The following is a 25,212-nucleotide window of genomic DNA, read 5'->3' as shown; positions in this document are numbered from 1 at the left end:
TTTTGAAGATATTTAATGGCATTATTAAATAATATCCTTCATCACGTGACTCGGTCACCTTCACTGAATGTAATCATCCGAACAGTAGAAAATAAATTAAGCTGAATGCTTTGCTTAAATAATATACACTTAGTTATACAAATCGCTAATTTATTAAAATTTTCAGATTTCATTCTAGCATTAAGCACTTTACTCCAGCAGATCCGATTCTCAAATCAGATGCAAGATTTTGATTATATACTTTAATTAGTCCATGAGTAGATCGGGTTTCCAAATCGAGACATGTTTGAATAGGCAGAACAAAATGGTGAATTAAGACTCCTGCAAGGTAACAGAGGGCTATCAAGGATGATGCCTTGATTGAGGACATAATTAAATAAGGCCGTTAACTATCTTCAAAAGGGGTGTTTTAATTAACCCAAACACTCACAATTTTCACTCTTCTACGTACTTCCTCGGAGTTTTCTTGGTAAGCATGCAAAGATTCAGGCTGCTCGGTTTTATGGTTTTGGCATTATGGAGGAGACACACTGACAAACACACACATTATGAATGTTGTACATGCGTCCTTTATGATGTCCTTCAAAACAGTGAGTTTCCTGTTTGGAATGATTTTTAATTTTATTTGACTGACAGACAATCAGACAAAACTAAAACAGTTACCTCACTCCTCTCTGCGCATGTGCAATTGGGACAAATTTAGAGCCACTGCTCTGAATTGCTGAACTGCTGAACCACAGACAGGTTCGTTTGTATTTTCAGACAGACAGAATCAGACAGTGAACCAGTTGCTTAACCGCGCTTTTCGCTTCGCATTTTCGGGGTTAAAAACATCCACATACGGAACACACACACACACACACACACACACACACACACACACACACACACACACACACACACACACACACACACACACACACACACACACACACACACACACACAGTAATTAAACAAACGACGTGATGGGAGGTTCATGTGTTATAAATAAGCAATTAACACATCAACGACCATCGTCTCCATCTGTAAATCGGTTATTTTCCAAGGATCGATCCTTACTCCGGTGGGTAATTTACTCGCTTGATTCATATATTGCCAACACCGAGAATGATTGAATCGCCGTCGGGATTTACCCGGAGAGCGAAGCTGATGTCGCGCGGACACGTGCCGGGGGAGGAGGGGTCAATGTTGGGGTTTTTCGCGCGCAATATCACGTGCACGTGGTTCATAAATCTGCAGCTCGATGAGCCACGAGCATCAAACTCGGTGCGAGAACTCGTGTCTCTTGTATGTACATATAATCAGAGCGATTTTAGATTTAGTTCGTAATCTCTGCATTGCGGGCTGCAGGTCCATGGACGCACGTCGGCAGGTAGGGGTCACATCGGAATGGATGACTCCGCACATTACTACTCGTCGAACCGCAGTGCGCGACAACTGCAACTGCCTCGCTCTCATTTATATTGTTGATGACAACGTGCCCGGGCCCTCATAAGTGATGCGTAAACATGGCCCTTTGTGCCGTTTGTTTTTTTGCTGTACATTTTTATTCCGTTCACTTCTCACCTATTCCTTTCTCATTAATAGAAACAATGTTTCACGTGAGATTCATTGCGCTCATTATTTCGATTTCTCTTTTTCTTCGCCATCCCGTTTCTATCCCTTGCACTTAAACACTTACACGGATCAGCGAAGGCTTTCTGCAGGCCTCTCTTAAGATTGTCACAGCGACATGTCATTCCGACTCGTGCGTAACTGTCCTTTTGCCTCCCTTATTCAGTGTTCTCTGAAGCTGCATCGATGACTGCGGAATCAGTATTGAAAAAGAATACAACATTTTAATCTCCACCCTGCATCTGAAACCTCCCTTTGAATATCTCGATGGAGAAAAGTTGGATGTAATGAGAAAGAAAACATATTTCCATCTTAATGCCGCACGCGCGTGAAGCGAAAAGCGAGGTTAAGCAATGTTTTACCGAGTCTGTCTGTCTGTCTGTCTACAAATGTCAGTTTATGATCAGGGAACAACTTAATTTAAATTGCATGTTATATTTTGAACATGACTGAGAACAGAAACCTGCACTTTTGCAGTAACTTTGGCTCTGAATTTGGCAAATTGTACGGAATCTCGTTCCGATCACACATGCGCAGAGAGGAGTAAGGTAATTGTTTTACTCTGTCTGGCTATCTAGCAGTTAAAGAAAATGAAAACTCATTCCAAATAGGAAACGTACTGTTTTTACTGACGTCATAAAGGACACAAACAACAGGCACAGAGAATGTAACATGTTAAACAAGAAGGGAACTCGGTTGAGCACACGCCTCCGCCACGCAATGCCTGATCCAGAAGAACATATCTGGCCCAATCATTTTTTTTGAAATATCATGCTATATGTCATTTGTATGCCTGGTGTTGGCTTAATGGTTAGGGTGGTGGGCTTTGAATCTGAGAATCCTGAGCTAAAAACTCATTCGGCTGTTGAATTAATAACAGGTGGAGTTGCCTCTACCTGTTATCCTTCTGAGGTTGGCAAATGAGTGCCAGCTTGCTGGTATCCTGTGTCAGAGTGGCGACCTGTCCAGGATTGTGCCCAATAACCAAGGAGACTGCTTAGGCAGCACTAATGCACTGCACAGAATATGGTCCCAATGGATGATGGATGGATATCATTTGTGGCCATATTTCTCAATGGTGAAGAATCACTTTAAAAATTCTCGAATCCGGATCCAAGTTTGGATCTTCACCCAAATCGGGGCAGTGTTGATGCATTATCCAGAGTGTACAGGGTGTGTGTCTAAACAGGTTGGCACTTACTGCCTGATAGTACAGGAGCCCGAACCAAGCCGTAGCGTAATGGGAGGCTGCTCTATCAGAAGGGGAATAATACCCCATCTGCTTTCGTGCCATGTCACACATGGATGGGTGTCCTTGAAGTGGGCTGGGGTGGGTCACCCACGAGGCCACTGGACTGCTGGTGTAACAGCATCAGGTCATGTAAGCGCACTGATGTCTGGAGTTGCCGTGGCATATACCATGGAGGGTGGCTTTTATAGTCAGGTTCCCTCACTTTCTTCTTCTTTGAAATATATGGTTGTACAAATTACAAATGGGAGCAAACCTGTCATGCATAAAGCACACCTGTCATACCTGTCCTGTCATGCTGGCACACTCGGCATGATAAGATCGGTGTTAGGGTTGCTAGTCTGAATGTTGGTACGATGAGCGGTGGAGCTGGAAACTTTGAGCCGACTCAGAGTGGATGTATGCTGTGTGCAAGAAACAAGGTGGAGAGGAGGTGCTGCAGGAATGGTCACAGGTAGAAATGATAGGTATAAATTATTTTGGATAGGTTGTGACTGGAACTAGTGGTGTTGGCATTATGGTGGCTAATAAGTGGATGGAGAAGGTGTTGGAGGTTCGGAGGGTAAATGCAAGAGTTATAGCTCTAAAGCTGTTGTTTGATAAGTGTATATTAACAGTATTGTCAACATATGCCCCACAGATAGGATTAAGTGAGGAGGAGAAGCAGAGTTTTGGGGACACAGTTGTGGATGTTGTTTCAGGGATGAGCGAGAGAGAGAAGTCATTGTGTTGGGAGGGGATTTGAATGGACATGTTGGAGCATTGGCAGAAGGATATGAGGATGTGCATGGCAGGTCAGGTTTCGGAGTTAGAAACACTGAATGTGTAAGAATACTTGAGTTTGGGGATGCTTTAGATATGGTCGTTGAGATGTAACAGTAGTTTGGGCTCATGCATGCATACCTGGGTGCACCGGTGCGTGGTTAGGCAGAGTCATATGTCCCGCCCATGTTCGGATGCTGTGCTGTATTGTGTTGTACCCGTGTCCGAATAAAACCTGTTGTTCCCACTTCAGAGCCTTCGTCCCTCTCTATTGAGTACATTACATTGGCGACGAGGATGTCTTCGTACATCGGTGTATTGCAAGAATACTCAATGGGGGATGATTGGGCTTACTACACCGATCGTCTGAAGCCGTACTTCATGGCAAACAAAATGGACACCGATGAGGACGCTGAAAGGCGGCGAGCTGTATTACTGACCGTATGCGGTGCCCCGATGTACGGCCTCTTTAAAGATCTTCTTGCCCCAGCCAAACCTTCTGACAAGTCGTATGAAGAGCTCGTCAATCTCGTGAAAAGACATTGTCACCCCAAAAACTGGGTCATATCGTCTCGAGATATAAACTTTATACCCACCATTGTCAAGATGGTCCGTCAGCATCTGAGTTTGTGGCTGATTTACGCCGACTCGCCGAACATTGTGAGTTTTCAGATGAACCCGAAGAGATGTTGCGTGATTTGTTTATAATAGGCATCAATGACGACTCAATTCTGCGGAAACTCCTCACTGAATCCGACCCCAATTTGTCTAAGGTCATGGAAATAGCCACTGCGTGTCTGCAAACTGCCGAGAGCCTGTGTGTGATCTCTAACAAGTCAAAAGTTATCCAGCAGGACCCATTGGTTAACAAGGTAACCTTTGGCTACAAGCAAAAGTGTCTGAGAAAGGCACCAAATTCACCTCCACTTCCTGATATTTCTGAATCGACACGGAAGGTTGGGGTAACATGTTGACGTTGTGGTTATCATCAAACTTTCCAATGTCAGTACAGGAATTATACCTGTGACAACTGTGATAAGCGGGGACACTTGAAGTGTCGTTCTCGATCCAAGTCTAAAAACTTGTGTCCTGCTCATTACATTGGAGTGATCCCTGATGCAACGAACGATAGGTCACAGAGCACAGCCTGCAGCCGAAAGTCAAGGGAGGAACTTTACGAGGTTTTCTCTGTTGGAACAAAGAGCTCCGATGCTCCAATTATAGTTGATGTAACAATCGATAAGATCCCAGTGAGAATGGATGTTGATACCGGCGCTTCCACATCAATTATGGGCGAGAGCAAGTTTACCTTCATCTACCCTCAAAGGCTCCTGCACTCCGGTCTGTATCTACTGACTTGAGAACATACACCATGGAGGTGGTTCCTGTACTTGGCTCAGCTAACATAACTGTCGGATATGGAAACAGCACTCATGTCCTACCTCGACTGATAATGCGTGGAGAAGGACCAACCCTCTGAGGCCGAGATTAGTTACGAGTAATCAGACTTAATTGGAATGATGTAACCAGAGTCTCCAACTCTGATCCATCCATCCAATGGGACCAGGTTCTGTGCAGAGCATTGGTGCTGCCTCAGCAGTCTCCTTGGCTATTGGGCACAATCCTGGACAGGTCGCCACTCCAACACAGGATACCAGCAAGCTGACGCTCATTTTGCCAACCTCAGAAGGATGAGTGGCATTGTCAACCCCACCTGGTATTAATTCAATAGTCAAGCACGATTTGAACTCAGGATACTAAGATCCCAAGCCCACCAGCCCAACCATGAAGCCAATACCAGGCAAATGTGGGTGCTGGATCACAACTCTGATACTGGATTGAATACCATGCTCAACAAGTACGCTGGCCTGTTCAGTGATGGTGTTGGTACCTTTGCAGGGCCCAAAGTGAGGATTCATGTTTCTGCACATACTCGGCCATTGTTCCATAAGGCTAGACCTGTGCCCTGCATGATGTAATCAATGACTGAATGTGAGCTTGACCGCCTGTAGAGTGAGGGAATCATCTCACCAGTTGAGTACTCTAACTGGGCGGCACATATCGTTCCAATCGATCTATAATTCCAGCAATCTGTGTGTGTGTGTGTGTCTGTGTGTCTGTGTGTCTGAGACCGCTGTTTCTCGACAACCACTGGTCCGATCTCATTTAAACTTGCCATGAATATTGCTGGGACCTGAGGATGTGCCTTTTCAAGGTTTGATATTAATCGGACAAGTGGTTTCCAAGTTATGGCCATTTATTTACCAAACCAATGACAAGACACGTTGTTGCGTGGGTGTGGCCGATGGGGAAGGGAAGCTCAGCCACGTTCCCCATTACGGGTTACAACGTACGGACTTCCGGATAGTGATGACTTCGTGTATTCTAATAATTTCTCCATTTCTTATGCGCATTTATAGATAAACACAATGCCCCAAGTTATGATCGTTTTCATATGAGATGGTGCATAATTTCAGTAACATCACAGTGCTTGTGTGCTCCGAACCAGGAAGTAAATTTTTTTTCTCTCTCTTCTCTTCTCTTTTTGTTTTTCCTTGCCAGGACATTGCGAAAAGGTAAAATACGTAGGCGCTAATTGAATATTTGGGTATTAAAACTAAATTGCAAATAATCGTAACTGCGAACTTCTGGGCCACGCACGGACGGGCACGCGAGAGCGAAGAAACGGCCTATGTGGTTGTTGTTTGTTGCTCGCGGTTTGAATATTTATTTATTTATCAATTTTTATTTTTTTTTACGGGCACGTACCAGTACTCAAAAATTATGGGAACAGTGTGCATTTGTGGGGACTACAAAATGACTATCAAACGCTATTCAAAGCTGGTTGGCTACCCTTTTCCCAAAGCTATCCTGTTCACCACTCTCATGGGTGGCCAGACATTCACGAGGCTTGAATTGACCAATGCCAATGCTCAAATGGAACTGGATGATGAATCCAAGCCCAATAAATGCATTAACACTCATCGAGGACTCTACATGGACAACAGATGCCCATTTGGCATACGCTCTGCTGCACCAACCTTCCAATGCAAGATGGAGACGTGATTGAAAACTGTACCAAAGACAGTTATATTCCATGACGACATACTCGTGAATGGCAAGTCACAACATGAACACCTCGAGAACCGAAACAAAGTCCTCAATCAAGCTGGGTTACACCAAAGGTATGAGAAGTGTACCTTTCTGGTATGTGAAGTTGAATATCTGGGTCATCAAATCTCCTGTCAAAGCATTTTGCCCGCTCCAAGCAAAGTTGAAGCAATTACGAATGCACCAATGCCACAAAACATTTCAGAACTTCGTGCATTCCTGTGTATGTTGAGCTACTTTGGAAATTTCCTGCCTCAACGAAGCACAACCGTCGAGCCTCTGCATCTTCTCCTCAGGAAAGGTGTTGTCTGGAAATGGGAAGCTGCCTAAACAAGTGTTCAAGGCCGCTAAAACCATGCTATCCTCCTCGCCATTACTTGTCCATTACGACCCATCCAAGGAACTTTTTCTCAGTTGTGATAGCTCTTCATATGGCATTGGGTGTGCGTTGTTGCACCAAGCTGTGTTTGGAAGACATCGTACCATTGAGACTGATGACAAACCCTTATTAGGTCTCCTGGGAGAAACCAGAGCCATTCTGCCCACTTCATCAGGTCATGTACAAAGTTGGGCGTTGACCCTTGTCGGTTATGATTATTCATTGGTTTACCACGTGGGTAAGGAAATGTACTGTTGCCGACGCACTCAGTCGCTTGCCGCTTCCCTTAACCATCCCAGAACCTCCACAATCTGGTGATATCATTCATCTCATGGCTAACGTCATTCACGATGAGGCGCACGTAACCCCAAAGCAGATTGCTTGTGCGAGCAATAACAATCCAGATTTGTCACAAATTATACACTGTTATGTCTGGTAATTGGGCATCACTACCAGAAGAGGCAAAACCATACCTCATCTGGATGGATGGGTTCTCTATTGATGCAGACTGCCTGCTTTGGGGTAGCCGAATGATAATTCCACCAAAACTCCACGGGAAAATTATCAGTGAACTCCACAATGCTCTGTGTTGCACTATTGTGTAAATCCTGTAAAATTCCGTAAATCCTTCAACTGCTGGGTGCGCAAGAGGTGTACTGGCAGCAGGGGTCGACTGCAGGTGGTACCTGACTTCAAATGTGCTGTTTGCGCAGGTAAATAGATGATCCAGTTTGAGCGAAAAGGTTAGTTGATGGGGATATATCTCTGGAATGTGGAGATAAATTCTGTTATCTTGGTGATATGATTAATGCAGGTGGTGGTGTGGAGGCAGTAGTGACTGCAAGAATTAGAAGTGGCTGGGGGAAGTTTAGTTAGTTGTTACTCCTATTGACATCGAAAGGGACCTCTCTCCAATTAAAGGGAAAACTTTATACAGCTTGCGTTCGAAGTGTGATGTTGTACGGCAGCGAAACATCGGTGGTCAAAAAGGTCAAAAAGGAGGATGAACGGAGGTGTGAACAAAATAAAATGAGAATGGTGAGGTGGATGTGTGATGTGACATTGAAGGATGGGAAAGGAAATATGGAATTGAGAGATAGGTTAGGTATAGAAAGCATTCGTGAGGTTATGCGTAGGGGTCGGTTGAGATGGTTCGGACATGTGGAAAGGATGTGGGCGGCTAGTTGTGTGAAGAAGTGCATAAATATGAATGTAAATGGAAGGAGAGCAAGAGGCCATCTGAGGAAAACATGGGATGAGTTGCTGAGAGATAATCTTAGAGTGAAAGGCCTAAGATGAGGGCTAGCAAGGGATCGTGCAGCCTGGAAAGCAGCCATTAGGTGAACGATGGCTTACACATGCAAGCATGGAATCGGCCGTAAAACGATGATGATGATGATGATGATGATGATGATGATGATGATGATGATGATGATGAAGTCTCCTTATCATGCCATCTTGACTCAATTTATGCCTAATGGAGATAATGTATGGGAAAAGATTCAGTTCCTAAGTGAGGATATGCCAGACTGATGCTGGTTTGATGCCGAGCTCCCGGAAGCGCCAGCGGTGGGACTTCTTGGGACTGTCCACTGCAGAATCACACACGGAGTCGATGTTGGCTTGGCTCTTGGTTACTGATGCTGGCCTGCCACTGTTGCTCTTGCTCTGGTTGTGCACTGTACGCTTGTGCTCAAAATGTTTCACAATATGTTGAATGGCACAATTTGTGGGTCCATCACGTGTTCTAAGGTCATTCCCGGCAGAACCTCCGGCAGATGTTTACATACGATTTAGTCTCGTACCACAGAGCCACCACTTTTGTCTTCTGCTTCACTGTCAATGGCATAGTTGAGATACGGAGCTAGAAATACCAGTGAACAAATCCCATAATAACACCACCAAACCCTGAAAAGAAAAACTGTATAAGTCGAAGAACAAAGACATAGCAGGAAGTCAAAGTTGTATCAATCTTTTTGAAACACCGTGTAGCTATCGCTTTTGTCCCTACCTCTCAATGGTGAAGAATCCCTTAAAAAATTCTCAGATCCGGATCCGGATTTGGATCTTCACCAATATTAAGCGTTGCCGTGCTTGACCGGTCACCTACACACACACACACACACACACACACACACACACACACACACACACACACACACACACACACACACACACACACACACACACACACAATCAGAACGATTGCTTGAAAGTTGTGGCCAAAAATCGTGTGACAAACAAACAGTCAAATATTGCAGACCAACATACTTGATGAATTTTTTTTTCTCTCCAAGCAACAAACAGACAGGGATGAAAACAACCTCTTTCCACCTTCAGTGGTCGAGGTAATAAGGTGGTGGAAAAAGCCGCTGCATCAACGGTGGTAAAATTCTGAAATTTTGTTTTTTCTGACCTTTACAATAATTTTATTTCAATGTAATTGTATACTTGAGCACTGTAGAACACAAATCGCTTTTTTTTTTAGCACTTTCAAAAAAGTTCCGTTTGGCAGTACTTGGAGAAAATATTATGCCATTTTACGTCATCTCGACCAATCAAATTTGTCGCTTGCAGACCCCGCCCATGTCCTTTTTTTCTCCAGACTGCACAGGGAAAGGTGTTCTATGAACTCTAATTATATACAGTATACCTGTTTGTTAATAATAAAAAAATAACCTTTGTGTTTCTTAAACTATCATGAGTATCTCATTCCAAGGACATTTTGAATGTACCTTGCGCCATCTATTGAGTCCCCTACTTGCTTATAATTTTGCTATTCGACGAATTTATATTGATTTGAATATATCCAATGTGTGCCTTTTCAGGAAATAAATAATGAATGATAAAAAAGTCAAACAACCTGCAGCACCCACCCAGCACTGTTTATATATTCGGCAAACATGTTCAACCACTGACAAGGCTTCGGCCTTGCATACCGATACCATTACCTATCTATGTCTCTGAAACCTATATATCCTTAGTCCCTCACCCACAATACAAGAACATATCAGGCAATAACGATTCTTTGCATAAAATAGTAACGTCTTCCTTCTCTCCTTACTCTCTTCCTTACCACTCTGAAGCCGTGCTCCCTGATCCTATTGCTATCTATTCTGTACCACTCTCAAGTCATGCCGTCTCGTCCTATTGCTATCGAATCTGTAACACTCTCAAGCCGTGCCCCGTCGTCCTATTGCTATCGAATCTGTACCACTCTCAAGTCGTGCCCCCTAGTCTTATTGCTCTCTAATCTGTACCACTCTCAAGCCATGCCCCCTCGTCCCATTGCTATCTATTCTTTCCCATTTTCAAGCCAGATCCCTGGTCCTATTGCTATCTATTCTTCACATTTCTTAAGCCATGCCTCTTGGTCCTATTGGTTCACGAAAAATACAATTTGTTCACGAAAAAATATTTTCACGAAAAATATAAGTGACCACTATATTCGTTATTGTTGTCTGTCTGTCTGTCTGTCTGTCTGTCTGTCTGTCCCGAGCAGAGCTCCGTGGGTTTTGATCTGATCCTGATGAAATTTTGGTGGGAGGTTTATATCATGATCTAGTTGTGTTTTCCTGAAAATGGGCGTGGTCCACGCCCAAAAAACGTGTTTTTAGGGGGTAGCCGATTTCAATTTGCATCTTCCCCGAGGGGGTTTTGTCGAATCTGACGGGTTGCGGTATTTGGTTAGCCCAATGGCATCTGCATAGCCCCACGGAGCTCGATTTTTCATTTTCGTCCCAAGGTCAAGGTCGCAAGGTCACGAACTTAGAAAATTGCGATTTTGACATAAAAAATTTCTTCTCCGAGGGGTTTGTCGAATCTGGCAGGGGTTTTTGGTATTTGGTTAGCCCAATGGCACCTGCATAGCCCCACGGAGCTCGATTTTTCATTTTCGTATCAAGGTCACAAGGTCAGGAACTTAGAAAATTTTGACTTAAAAATCATACAACCGCCCAAACTTTGAGAGCTCGGATGACAATATTTTTTATGCATAATCTTGAGGTCATTCCCCATGTAAAGTCTTCAAACCATTTTTCTCTATCTCGAACACCTTGCCCGTGACGCCCCCTTTCAAGTTTGTTTTTACGCTGATTTCATCAAAGTATGGATAATCCGAGGAGTGTGAAATGCCATATAGCCTATATGACGTTATATTGTTCCTGGAATGTTCCAGAGGAAGTTTTGCACCAAAGGTCATAATCCTTGACCCTTGACCTTAAAAGTTCACAAAGGTCAAATTTTCAAAGTTGTGGGAATCGAACTGGATTTTCGACCTTCTTCGCCGAACTAACTCCATTAAGCTATAGCACGTATCCTGTTTCCTTATTTTAATGTCCACAACATTGTTTTGTGACCTTTTAAGGTTATGCAAAGGTAAAATTTTTAAAGTTGTTGAACGAAACCGGTTTTTCGACATTTTGCAGCTAATAACCTGTCACTCGTACCACATCATGTTGATCATTTTTATAACTTGGTCTAACATTATCACATTGTCTCATCCTTCACTTCTGAAACAATCTACATCGTCAAATACCGCTCGTGAACCATCGTCGTCTTCAGACTTGTCTATTCTTTAAAAATCTCAAGCCGTGCCTCCTGGTCCGATTGCTATCTATTCTTCACCATTTTCAAGCCGTGCCCCTGGTCCTAATGCTGTCTAATCTTTACAATTCTCAAGCCGTGCCCCCTGATCCTATTGCTATCTATTCTTCACAATTCTCAAGCCGTGCCCCTGGTCCTATTGCTATCTAATCTGTACCAGTCTCAAGCCGTGCCCCCATCGTCCCATTGCTATCTATTCTTTCCAATTTTCAAGCCGTGACCCCTGGTCTTATTGCTATCTATTCTTTACAATTCTCAAGCCGTGCCTTTTGGTCCTATTGCTACCTATTCCTTACAATCCTCAAGCCATGACTCCTGGTCCTATTGTTATCTATTCTTCACAATTCTCAAGCCGTGCCTTTTGGTCTTATTGCTACCTATTCCTTACAATTCTCAAGCCATGCCTCCTGGTCCTATTGTTATCTATTCTTCACAAATCTCAAGCCGTGCCCCTGATCCTATTGCTATCTATTCTATCCCATTTTCAAGCCATGTCCCTGGTCCTATTGCTATCTATTCTTCAGATTTCTTAAGCCATGCCTCTTGGTTCTATTGCTATCTATTCTTTACAATTGTCAAGCCATGCCTCCTGGTCCGATTGCTATCTATTCTTCACCATTTTCAAGCCGTGCCCCTGGTCCGATTGCTATTGATTTTTACAATTCTTAAGCCGTGCCTCTTGGTCCTATTGCTATCTATTCTTTCCCATTTTCAAGCCATGCCCCCTGGTCCTATTGCTATCTACTCTTCACAATTCTCAAGCCGTGCTTCTTGGTCCTATTGCTACCTATTCCTTACAATTCTCAAGCCGTGCCTCCTGGTCGTATTGTTATCCATTCTTCACAATTATCAAGCTGTGCCCCTGATCCTATTGCTATCTATTCTTCACAATTCTCAAGCTGTGCCCCTGGTCCTATTGCTGTCTAATCTTTACAATTCTCAAGCCATGCCCCCTGATCCTATTCCTGTCTATTCTTTACAATTCTCAAGCCATGCCCCCGGTCCTATTACTATTTATTCTGCACCACTCTAAAGCCATGCCCCTGGTCCAATTGCTATTTATTCTGCACCACTCGAAAGCCACCCTATTGTTATCTCTTCAACACCACACTCAAGCTGTAAAGACTGGCATTGGCTTAACAGTTAAGGTGGTTGGCTTCGGATCTTCGTGATCTTGGGTTTGAGCTCCTATGATACCATTAACATAACACCAGGTGAGTTGACTTAATCCATCATCCTTCTGAGGTTGGCAAAACGAGTGCCAGCTTACTGTAAAGAATGAGCGATCTGAGTATCATGTGTCGGAGTGGTGACCTATCCAGGATGGGGCTCCTTGCCAAGGAAAAAGTGCTTCAGCAGCCCTATGCGTCTGAAGACTCCAAAGGAGTGGTTCTTCTTATTCTTCTTATAGATGATTTTAGGAGCAAGGTCTGTGAAAAAAGGTCTCGCTCAACTTGCACCGCATACAAGGTTGGGTGGAATTTTTTGTTACGGCAACCCTTCGAAAACATTTCTATGGTGGATGTCACTCCATATTGTGATATAACTTATTTTCTACAGGCCAATGTCTGTGGTGGGGGCCTGCTCTCAAAAAGTGCCTGAAATTGGGGCGATGATGCCATATTGGTGTTATTTAATGTAATATTTATTGCAATAACTCCAGCAATCCAACATAACTGAAGTGCAAATGGAACAGAAGACAATCCTACATCATGCTGGTATTGGTCATAAACGAATCAGGTTATTCTGGGGCGTTTATCGTCTTACGGGGTTGGGGTGGGGTAGGGGAGGGATGTAAAATAAAAAATTGTCATTAATAATGCAATTTTCTTCATGAAAACCGCTTGGAAAATTATAAAACAATCATGGAGGTAAGAAAAGTACATCTAAAATTTTTTTATCATCGAATTACCATGCTTATCAAATTGGATTTATCCATGATGATGCATAAAATCCTGCAATCGAGCTAAAATATACCGAGTTATTTAAAAGCCATACCATCTCAAAATGGTGGCTCATACATACTCAATAAATGTTCAGGGAGAATAGGGATGCTCCTCGTAGACATCACTGAATTAACCACAGATTTTCGAAAAACAGAAATATACAACAGTCCTAAAAATGTCGAGTTTCTGACATGGTGTGGTAATGACCAGCTTCATCATCCTCATCGTCATCAACGACAAGGTTTTTTGGGTTTTTCGAGGTATCACCCTTGCACGTACAGGTACACACAAGTCCATTCACCCTGCAAGTACAATCAGAGCGATGGCAGGCAGTCTTAGCACAACGGCAAACAACAAGTTCAACAAGATCTTTTGGTGCTGGATCTTTTTTCCATTATCTTGGGTCCATCATCATCTTTGTCCAGAGCTTGCACATCATCTGATATTCCCATGCACTCCTAATAGGATCTGGTAGGTTTTGCTTTTCCCGAAGAGCTTGCATCCACACGAGTGTCTGATGTCCCATTTAATATGAAGATCCAGGCTGTCTGACGGAGGTGGAAGCCCTTCATTTCTCTGTTTCTTTTGGCAAAACAACAAGTACCGGACTGTCACATGTTGTGCCAGCCTTCTGGACACTGGCATACAGACTGCATACAAACTTCTTGCAATCTGCATTTGTCAACTCGTTCACAGTTGATTTCTCTCCAAGTTTTGCCAGTCCTTTCTGGTGTTCTGGAGTGCTGCTGAGGAGACCAAATGACTTATTCTTACCAATGCCAGAAAGGGAACTATTACTGCCACATCCCGTCAGTACATGAGAAGCCAGAAGTGCTGCACACTGTTGTGGATCAGCTATTGTGGCATGGAATGAATAGGTATATACCTCATTTTGTCCTTCACCTCAGTTTGGAACCACAGCTCTTTGCATCTTATGTCCTTGAAATGGGTAACATAAAGCACGACCACATCAGTATCCAGAGACTGGATAATAAGTCTGTCAGTTTCAGAGGTGGCTTGCCTGGCATGCAGCAGCATTCTGGTGTCTGCCTCTTCACGGTCAGATGCTAGGGTCTGGATTATCTCACATTTGCCTTTAGTGATTTCCCCATCCTTAAAACCTCCACCAAGTGTTCGGTGAAGACATTACTGTAGGTCTGCTTGATCAATCTGGCACTAAATCTCACAAAGTATGGAGCTCACTCAGCAGATTTTATGGACTAATTTTTGTATTGTCAAACACCATGTCCACCCTATTGTAGCCGTTGTCACTTAATGGCACAGCCATGATTTGGTAGAGTTTTTTTTGTCACCAGTTTTCCAAATGTTGACACACTGCCACTCTTAACCATCTGCACCACTGCCATGCCATTGATAACAATGGTGGTGAACATGTTTGCATCTTGTTGGGGCAGTCTTGGCTTTGTTTCTCCTAACTTCTTCAACTTGGACAGCAATACACACCTCATGGTCTTCCACATGATTCTGTCTGCATCGTAAAGGGCAAAAGTAACTGTCGAGAGTTTGAATGTCAGAACATGCTTTAAGTCAATGGCTCTTCCCTTTGCTGCAATTAGGAGTCTGATGAATAAGTCTCGACCTGCTGACAGAGTGACTACCTTCAGTTTCTTCTTCTTCAGCACAGGTGACATCGTTTTGATCTTTACAAAAAACGGGTCTCAATAATTTTTCCTCGTTTGAATTGAGCCAATGCACAATGAAAGATGTCATTTGGTCCTTGCCAATGCTGTAGGCAGTAAGAAATCGACTTGACACTTCCTCTAGTGACACAACACCTGTTTCATTGTTCATCAGTCAATACTGAGATCTCATCGCTGTGATCGCCTCAAAAGCCAGTCGCCGACTGGGAATCCTCTGTCGTGCTAAGTCCTTCCTGGGCCCTCTTGAGCTCCTGACCACTTACAAAGCTTTTGTCCGTAGCCTGATTGAGTACTGCTCTCCCCTCTGGGCTGGTGCTCCTGCCTCCCACCTTTCTCGGCTTCACGCTGTCGAAACCAGGGCATTTAAGATCATCGGCATCTCCCGCAATGAAGCTGAGTCTTTGGGCCTCTCACTCAATCACCGCAGGTTGGTCGGTGGTCTTTCTGTCTTCTACCGACTCCTCTCCAGCCTTGCCCCCCCTGCTCTCTCTGCGATTTGTCCCCACCACATTTCCACAGGGCGCTCAAGGTCCGCCAACAACCCCCTTCTGGTAAAACTACCAAAATCACGAATCACTGCTCATCTTCACTCTTTCATTCCTCTTTTTCGCGCCTTTGGAATAAACTTCCTCACTCTATTCTTTCCCATTCTTCCCTGCAGGCTTTCAAAACAGCTGTTCACCACCACCTCTTATCTTCCCCCATCCAAATCCTCGATCTTTTCTACCCCCGATAATCCACCCAAGCCCACTTCCTTCATTTCTCCTGCTTTCCTTCCTGAAAGTCCCTGAAATGTCCATCTTCTCTTCGCCATGTTCCCCGTCCCATCCCCATCCCTCTCCCTTCCACAGTTCACCTAATGTGTCTGTTCCCCACTGTTTTGTCCCTTCCACTCCTGCCCCTCTTGTCTCATGCCTCCTTGCTGTGAGTTGTGTGTTAGCTCTCATACGAGCCTCGACCAAGGTATACAAAAAAAAAAAAAGAAAAAAAAAAGAAGGGATTTGACATCAATCCAGACTTCAAGATGTCGATAAGCTTTTGTAGATCTTCTTCAACTCTCTAAATTCTGCACGGTGTTGCTTCTTTGTGGGTTTTTATATAGTCAGTCTTCAATGTCATATTTCTCTGAGGGTCCGTGTCATGGCAGCTCTTTTGTGACTCATCACAAACTAACGCGAAGGGCTCCTGGATTCTGGCTTATTCCAACAATGCCACATTTTGTTTTTGAATCCCGGTTAATGGATTGCTCCAAAGCCATATTCGTCCAGATTTGGGCAAATGGTTTACTTGATCTGCTCACGCGTGGTTTCTGTTGATAAACTCATTATTTCCATCAGGATGTTTCACTGGGAGCTGCATCATGTCTGCAAGATAAACTGGCAGCCATCGTGCGTCGTTTGATCTGTCCATGGAGCTGAAGCGTGGGGCGAGGTTGGCAACTGTTGCAAGGTGCAGGAGCCACTCAGCACTTCTCTCAGCCTTGATGAACTGCAGCAGCAATGTGCTCACTGCAGCAATGTGCTAACCATTGCAATATAATCATCCAAGAACGAGAAAATCTCAGAGTTCTGTCGGAATTCATCTTGAAATCGCTTGAACTCGGTTGCCAGTGGCGCTCTAGCTCTGCAATGATTTTTGTCCAGGATAGCTGGGATTGTTTCAGTCTTTTGAGTGTTTCAATTGTTTCGGTCGAAGAATAGCATCGTGCATCTTTTGAATTTTTCTTGACAGAATGTCCCACCTGAGAAGCCATCAACATGATGAATTAGATCCACCGTAAACGGAACATCGTCTCCGTGGTCAGCTTATAGGCTCTCACTCCACAATCGTAGGATTTGCCATGAAAGATAGAAGTTATTGTACTACTACCATATATGCCAGATTCTATCAGATCTTCTATGCCCGAGTTCTTATATTTTTTTTTACCCAGAAGAGCAAGGAAATTCAGAGCAATGTGAAATCCTCCCATGCAGATGACAGTACCTGAGAACTCGTCTGGGCACTCTCCACTGGATCTCCTTGGGCTTTACATAGATGGCAACGTCAAATGTGAGATGCTCATGTTTTGTTCAAAGCTTGCCATCATTCTTTTTGCCGTCTTCATCACTGTAGAGATTGTGCTCTAGTCAGTGGGAGAACCTTCAATCATTGGACAATAACCCACCACAGTGCTGTACGGCAAAGCAAATGAAACCATTGCACGGAAACCAGTCCAACCAGGCACGCACTGTTGGATGGGATATATCAGCTGGTTTGGTGAGATGTTAACGTCGAATAATTTAGTTGGACAAAGCCAGAAATGAGCCCATGTCAGGTCCATCAGACCGCCTGATGATTCCAAGTGCTCTGAACGTTGTAACCAATCTTGACATGCCTTGCGAACAAAATTTGTAACGCTGGGTCTTTTGCCACTGATGCTGAACTCGTGCATAACTTGCATCATCATTGAACTATTGAAACATCTGTTCCTTTGAGATGATCAACACAGCGGTAGTGGCATGTGTGATGCGTTTCCTATCTGAAGTCTCCTCATTGATATCTTTATTGTCACCAGCCACCTGCAAGAAGGCACCGGGAGAGATGATCGACGGAATGACAACCCCCCCCCCCCCGTTCTTCTGTCTTCTCCAGAATCTCCTTAGCTAGCCCAATGTCAATGGCCTCTATCTCATCGTAGGAGGAACAGTAACCCATTCTGTTTCGTAAAGCGATCAGTTCTTTTGATGCGGTTATATGGCGTACAGCCATGGCAAGACTTGTGTGCTTGGGAATCTTGATTCTTGTACGTGACGAGCAATGCAAAAGATGTTGTACAACCATGAGGATCCTTCACTCGTCCGACTGATTTCTGCATTCCAGAGGAAGGTTCCAAGCATCATCCCTCTCATCGGTAGAAACAACCCAGCACAGGAACAATCAAAAGCACTCACATATTTGTCTTCATATTTACAGTCGTTAAAGGCTCGATTCTTGATGTTTGTCTTGCTGGTGTAGTTTGAAAAGCATACCTTGTGATAATTGGCTTCTGCAGCTACAAGGTCGTTGCTCACACTACCGAGCACATGCAGAATATCTTCATCACCTTGAGCTTCTGCTGCATGCTCATTTGACTGACAAACTTCAAATGTGCTAACATTCAGCATTTCCGTGAACTTTCTGTGGACCTTATCTTTGTGCCTCAGTCCATGACATTTGACTGAGATCGCGATCATCTCCCTGTCTGGCTTGCATCTGTCATGTCAGTCCTGGTGCTTCCGAAGGAGAATCCTCTGAATGAGATCCAGATTGTGCTAGCTCATGCAAGTCTTGCAACAATTTGAGTGCCAGTATACATCTGTAGTTTTCAGTGCCTCTAAATCTGGCAGCAAATGCCGATAGCGCCCATCCTGCCTTCGATGTAGTGCAGAAATCAGTCTCTATGGAAGACATTTTTTCCTTTTGAAGAACATCCCCCGTAACTTCTCGACAAAGAACACATGTTTTGTAGTTTGTTCTTTGCCTTCCTTTTGGAGGTGGCGACGTGGCGTAACAGACAGGCTGGCACCAGTCAAGCCACAGGTACGTATCCAACTCGATGGTGCGAATGTCAGCTGGTTCCAATGAGTACTCGGATCATCTGATGGTGCACGTGTGTATGTCATAGGGTGACGATGCCCTCGCCTTCACCTGTCAACATTTTGTCCCGCTTTGCAACACACATCATGTATAGCAAACACATATTATACTTAACGCACAGAACAGATTTTTCTCTTTTGTTGAAACTCCTCTCCTGACATACAAAACGCTTGATTAGAACAGCAGTAAATGACGTCATTACAAATTCTGATGCAAAAGTTGTTCTTCTTATTCTTTCATATGGAGCACAAAGCTGCGAGTAGCATCATTGGCCGAGGTGAGTGTGACTGCCTCTGATGCAGTTGCCCCTGTAGGTTTGTGTGGGAATTTGGAATTTGCTCAGGGTGCTGGTGATAGCTCATCATTTCTTCATGAGGGGCACTATGGAATATTTCATATCCACCAACAAACTGATGCTGGGAGATGGGACACACAGTTTATCGTCCGTCCGAGGGATGGCACGCAAATTGCTGGCTCATCCTGCCAGCAAGACAACAGGATGACAGTTTGTACCTGAGCCGAGATTCGTACCTCGGCTAGACGGCTCAGAGGAAAGTGTGCACACCTCTTCGGCCACCCTGCCAGCCATACGATATTTGTTATTCCACACGTGGTCGTGGTTTATTATTATGTTTGTCCCATTTGGTGAAGGGAAATGTGGATGGAGCTGCTTTTTCATAGGCAGAATTGTATTGCCCAGCCCAGATTGTCCTGAGGGCATTAATTTTGTGGAATGATACCACATGTAGAACACACCAAGCAGAACAAGCAAGATAACCTCTCCCTGGAAGTCCTGAATGAGCCAGTTGGAGTTTTACTGACGATCCAATGGTGACTTGCTATAACTCTTTATTTGGAAACTCCTGTTTCCACAAGCTCAGAATACAAATGCTTAACACTACTGCATTATGCCAAATTCCAACTCGTACCCTCTGGGGCGTTTGCATCTCGTATTCTCACCGATGGGCTACTACCAGTAACTTTTGATCGAGTTTAACTCTTGATCATGTAAAAGTTCCAAATTGATAGTTCTGCATGCCTGTTCCTGTCTAGAACTCCCCATGGTTTGTACATGTTACAGGACTGTTGTGTTTTACAAACCTTCAAGGGGGGTGTGCAAGGGCCGAGATGCAAAGTGAAGTTGATTTTCTACTTGATCGGCACAGAAGGTAAGGAGAGCTTCAACAACACGTCATTCGACTCAACCGAGGATGGGCACATTGTGACTGAACTCATGCAAGTTTTTGATGCCCATTGCCACCCACGTACTTATGAGACTATTGAGCGCTATTGTTTCTTCACCAGAGGCCAAGAGAGTGGTGATAACATTGACAAATATGTGACAGAACTACGAATCTCGGCAGCCACTTGCAATTTTGTAACACTTCGGGAATCGTTAATCTGTGATCGCATCATCTATGGAATTAATGATTCTGTGCTGTGCGAACATTTACTTGGAGAGCCAAGTGCTTGCTGCTTTGCCATACTATGGAATTGCAGAAGGAATGTATATGAGCTATTGAAATCCTGCCTACCTCAACTGTGCTTACAGTGAAAAACACAGTGGGTGCCAGACCGAATACAACTACAGTGCCTATATTTTCAAAATTTTCACCTTTTGTTGCCTTTTAGCCTGGAATAAAATTACATTAAATCAGACTTTTTCCACCTTTCATGACTCATCGTAACCCACAACTTCCAAGTGAAAAACAAATTCGAAAATTTCAGAAAATTAGTTTAAAAAAATACAAAACTAGAATATCTTGGTTGGACAAGTGTCCACCCATCTGCGTTCATACTTGGTGGAAGCACTTTTGACAGCAATTACAGCTGTGAGTCTGTTAGGATAGGTCTCTATCGACTTTGCGCACCTTGATTGGGAAATATTTACCAATTCTTCTGTAGAAAACTGTTCAAGCTCAGTCAAGTTGCGTGGAGAGTGTTGATGGACAGCAATCTTCAAGTCATGCCACAGATTTTGGATTGGATTTAGGTCGGGGCCTTGACTCGGCCACTCAAGGACATTTATCTTTTTGTTCTTACCCGCTCCAGTGTAGCTTTGGCTGTGTGCTTCAGGTCATTGTTAGGCTGAAAAGTGAACTTCCGTCCCAATTTCAGCTTTCTTGCAGAGGGCAGCAGATTTTCCTCTCGGGTTTTTCTGTATTTTGCTCCATCCATTTTCCCTTCTATCCTGACAAGTGCCCCAGTCCCTGCTGATGAGAAACATCACCATAAAGTGATGTTGCCACCACCGTGCTTCACAGTGAGGATGGTATTCTTTGGGTGATGTGCTGTGCTGGGTTTTCACCAAACGTAATGCTTTGCATTTAGTCCAAAAAGTCCCACCTTGGTTTTGTCAGACCACAAAACGTTTTGCCACATGGCTTCAGAATCTCTGGAGTGTTTTTTTTTTCAAATGGTTTTCGGTTGTCACCGTCAGGGATAAATTATAAATCAAAAAAGATAGTGGTTAAGTTTTTTTTTTTTTTAAATGCTTGATCAAGGCTCATGGAGGAACTACATCAGAATGGGGGAAAGGGGGAAACACCATCAGCAGACTAAATTTTTGTTGAACCACTTTGGCTCAGTCTGTAGGCAAGCCCAGCAAGGTCTGTCCATGTTGTTCATATGAATAGCGATTATGCAGAGGATCAGTATCAAGTTTAGGATATTTTGATGATCACATTATTGCCAGGTCCTATCTGAAGTGGATTATTGCAGATGTGGACATACACAGCAACTTGATAACTTTCTGGGTTGATCTTGGTGTCACGTGCAATAGTTTACCCATCAAGCACCTGCATGGACTACACTACGAGGTTGAGGTATCTGATCAGACGATCATTCTACAACCAGACCAGGGTAAAGCTGTTGGGTCGCTATCGTGTGACACTGACTAACCCAAAGAACGGCAGACAGTACCTTTATGAAAATGTCTTCGAAGGCACAGGACTGCTTGAAGGTGATTATCACAAAAAGAGATCTCTCTCACATTTTCTCTGCTGATGGTGTTTCTCCCATTCTGATGTAGCTCCTCCATGAGCCTCGATCATGCATTAAAAAAAAAGCACGATCTTTTTTGATTTATAATTTATCCCCAATGATGACAACCTAAAACCGTTTGCTTTACCTCTAATAGCTTTATCTATACCTGGCACTGGGCTGCCTGCTCATCTCCCGTATCTATTACCACCCCCAGATCCTTCTAATGTGTGACATGCTCCAAAGTTGACCCTTGCATCATGTAATCTCCATTTTCATTCTTCTTACCCATCCCAATCACCATACATCTTTAACGTAAAACTGCATCTGCCAATCGTTTAGTGGATATATTAAAGTACCAACACTTTAATGAATCTGATAACCCCCTCCCAGTTATCTACCTTACCTTTGAGCTTTGTGTCATCTGCAAATTTAGAAATCCGAGTCTGAAACCCATTATCCAAATCATTGATGTAAATTATGAATAATAATGGTCCCATTTCTCATCAAGCCTGGTGTTGGCTTTATGGTTTGGGTGGTGGGCTTGGGGACACCAGGATCCTGAGTTCAAATCCCACTTGGCTGTTGAACTAATAACAGGTGGGGTTGACTCTGCCTGTCATCCTTCTGAAGTCGGCAAAATGAATGGCAGCATGCTGGTTTACTGTGTTGGAGTGGCGACCTGTCCAGGATTGTGTCCAATGGCCAAGGACACTTCTTAGACAGCACCAAAGCTCTGCACAGAGTATGGTCCCAATGGATGGATGGTATTTCTCATCCCAGAAGTACCCTAGTACAAGCCCTCACCCCAGCTAACAACCTCCTCTGTGGTACCTTATCAAATGCCTTCTGAAAGTCTACATATCCCTCATCCACCCAATCATGAACTGCTTCACAGAACATTAATGCATTTGTTAAACAAGACCTCCCTTTAGTAAATCTGTGCTGCTTACCTTTAATCAGTTTGTAATCATTCAAATACTTCCCTATCCATTCCTTAATTAACGTCTCCAACACCTTCCCCACGATTTAAACGATTTAAGTCAAGCTAACGGTATATTTCTCCAATTATTCTCTGGAACCTTTCTTAAACAGTTGTGTTATATTTGCTATTCTTCAATCCTCTGGTACCTCCCCTGACTCCGACGAGCTGTTAAAGATGTCTGCTTACATCTCAATTATCATCTCCCCCCCCCAACCCCAACCACTTAATACTGTTGGATGCATATTATCTGGCTCTGGAGCTTTTATCATCCCTTGAGATTTCTAAAAGTTTCTTCACTTCCTCCATTTATACTGTGATCTCTTCTAAATCTCCGTGGACTATCAGAAATTGTTCATTCAACCTCAATGAATGGGAAATAGATTAAAATTTCCAAAACAAAAAATTCGACAATAAAACATAAGATAATTTAAGCCGACATCCCCGACCACATATACCGTCCAGAACAAAAGAAATCACAACCGAGGCTAAATCACAGATGCCCCACAGCGGAGCTCAGGCACTAAATATACAGGATATCACTATAGGATTTTATTATGTACATGAATATATGTATGTTCGTATTCCTATTCTGAAGTTCTGTCCGAAGGCAGGTTCAGTACTGCTGAGACAGTTTCTCGGCAAGGGTTATACGGGGTGTTTTGCCATTGCCTTTTCAGCAGTAGTTAGTGCAAGAATTTGGAAGTTGATCATGGTGCTGGCGATCGCTCGCATACTCTTCGCGAAGGACACCATGGGGGTCTTTAACATCCGCCAACTAATGGCAAGATTGGACGATTAAGCGGACGTCCATCCAAGCAATGGCACACAAATCGATGAATCACTCTGCCTGTGAAACACCAGGATGACAGTTTACAGTTGGGTCAGGCTAGATGGCTTAGAAGTGAGTGTGCACACCTCTCGGCCATCTTGTCAGAAGAGGAAACATATATACAGTACATATATATTGTTACGAGTTCGCGCCCGCCGGCGTGCGAACGGCCGCTTTCCACTAATAGTAGCCGCTCGCCCACCGGACGGACAATTCAGTCGTGACCTTCCGGAACAATGCCGGAACCCTGTCACGGGTAGGTCTTCAACCCCACCACGGCCTAGCCAATTTTATACCCACGCAGAATAGGGTCACTCACCGAATCTCGATATACCTAAGTACCCGCGCGGGTAGCCTACCGGGAGACCGTACCTCGGCGCAGGTCGGCTTGGACACGAACCGCCCAAGTGGTTCGTTCCGTTCTGCAGTGATAACCGAGCAGGTATTATCGCCCGACCTCGCCGGATCCGATTCTATTTAACGGGTATTTAAAACCCAACTAATATTCCGAGATGCAATATGGTGTTCCAATAGGGGAACAAGACGACGAACGGGTTACATTCACACAACACATTTATTTACACATGCACATATACAGTCAATTATGCAGGTATGGAAGCAAATAAAGCAAAAGCACTACAACCGACTATAAGCAACTTATGTTCAGCCACTTAACAGTTTTACTTCACAAAACACGGTGCCACCAACATTCATTCGAAAGCAAAAGACAAGGGCGCCAGACAGGGCCCGTGGGCCTTTATGGCGTGGGACTTGGCAGACCGAACGAATCCCACGAGACAGTTGCAGGTTACCTGCACCCTTGTGGTGCGATGGTGGGCGAGCTCTCTCCGGCGCTCCTTGCACGAACGCGCAGGTCAGCGCGACACAGCTGGCAGAGCGGCGCCTCCAGTCCGCGTCCCCTCCGCGATGCCCGGACTCTCCACTGACTGCAAGCTCCAACAAGCGGGTCGCTCTACGGACCGCTTCTCCAAGACCCAGACGGGCAGAAGACCACGAACCGCCGTCTGACACTGACACTCTGACCGACCGCCCTGACCTGACCGAAGTCCAAGACAACGCCTCCCTGCGCCCTTTTATTTCCCCGGCGCCCCGTCCCTCCCTTCGCGGCGCGCTAACAGCTCCCTGACCGGGGGGGGGGACATTCCAACAGAGATCGGCTGGATCAGTTGTTGTTTCCGAACCGTCATTCTTGTTTACCAGAGAAATTGGGGCGGGAGTTGAGTTCCAACCGTCATTCTTGTTTACCAGAGAAATCGGGGTGGGAGTTGAGTTCCAACCGTCATTCTTGTTTACCAGAGAAATAGGGGTGGGAGTTGAGTTCCAACCGTCATTCTTGTTTACCAGAGAAATAGGGGTGGGAGTTGCTTTCCAACCGTCGAGCTTGTTTGCCAGAGAAATCGGGGTGGGAGTTGCTGTTGTTCCCCTTTTGTGTTCGTGGAGATGTTAACGGTT

The 25,212-nt window shown here is 44.3% G+C and overlaps 1 long non-coding RNA gene across 1 annotated transcript; it reads right to left on the bottom strand.

Moving 5' to 3' along the window:
* Positions 1-2,188: 2,188 nt before the first annotated feature.
* Positions 2,189-24,892, bottom strand: LOC147023452 (uncharacterized). Its single transcript, XR_015060195.1, has 3 exons — positions 24,552-24,892; positions 9,128-9,222; positions 2,189-9,024 (listed from the first exon to the last, which is right to left on the bottom strand). It is a non-coding gene; the product is annotated as an uncharacterized LOC147023452 (long non-coding RNA).
* Positions 24,893-25,212: the final 320 nt, after the last annotated feature.

The sequence above is a fragment of the Eptatretus burgeri genome, chromosome 7 (genome assembly GCF_056783735.1).
Source record: "Eptatretus burgeri isolate ZD-2024b chromosome 7, Ebu_testis_v1, whole genome shotgun sequence".
Lineage (NCBI taxonomy): Eukaryota > Metazoa > Chordata > Myxini > Myxiniformes > Myxinidae > Eptatretus > Eptatretus burgeri.
Note: the sequence above shows the minus strand (reverse complement) of the source record. Positions and strands in the feature narration are given on the sequence as shown.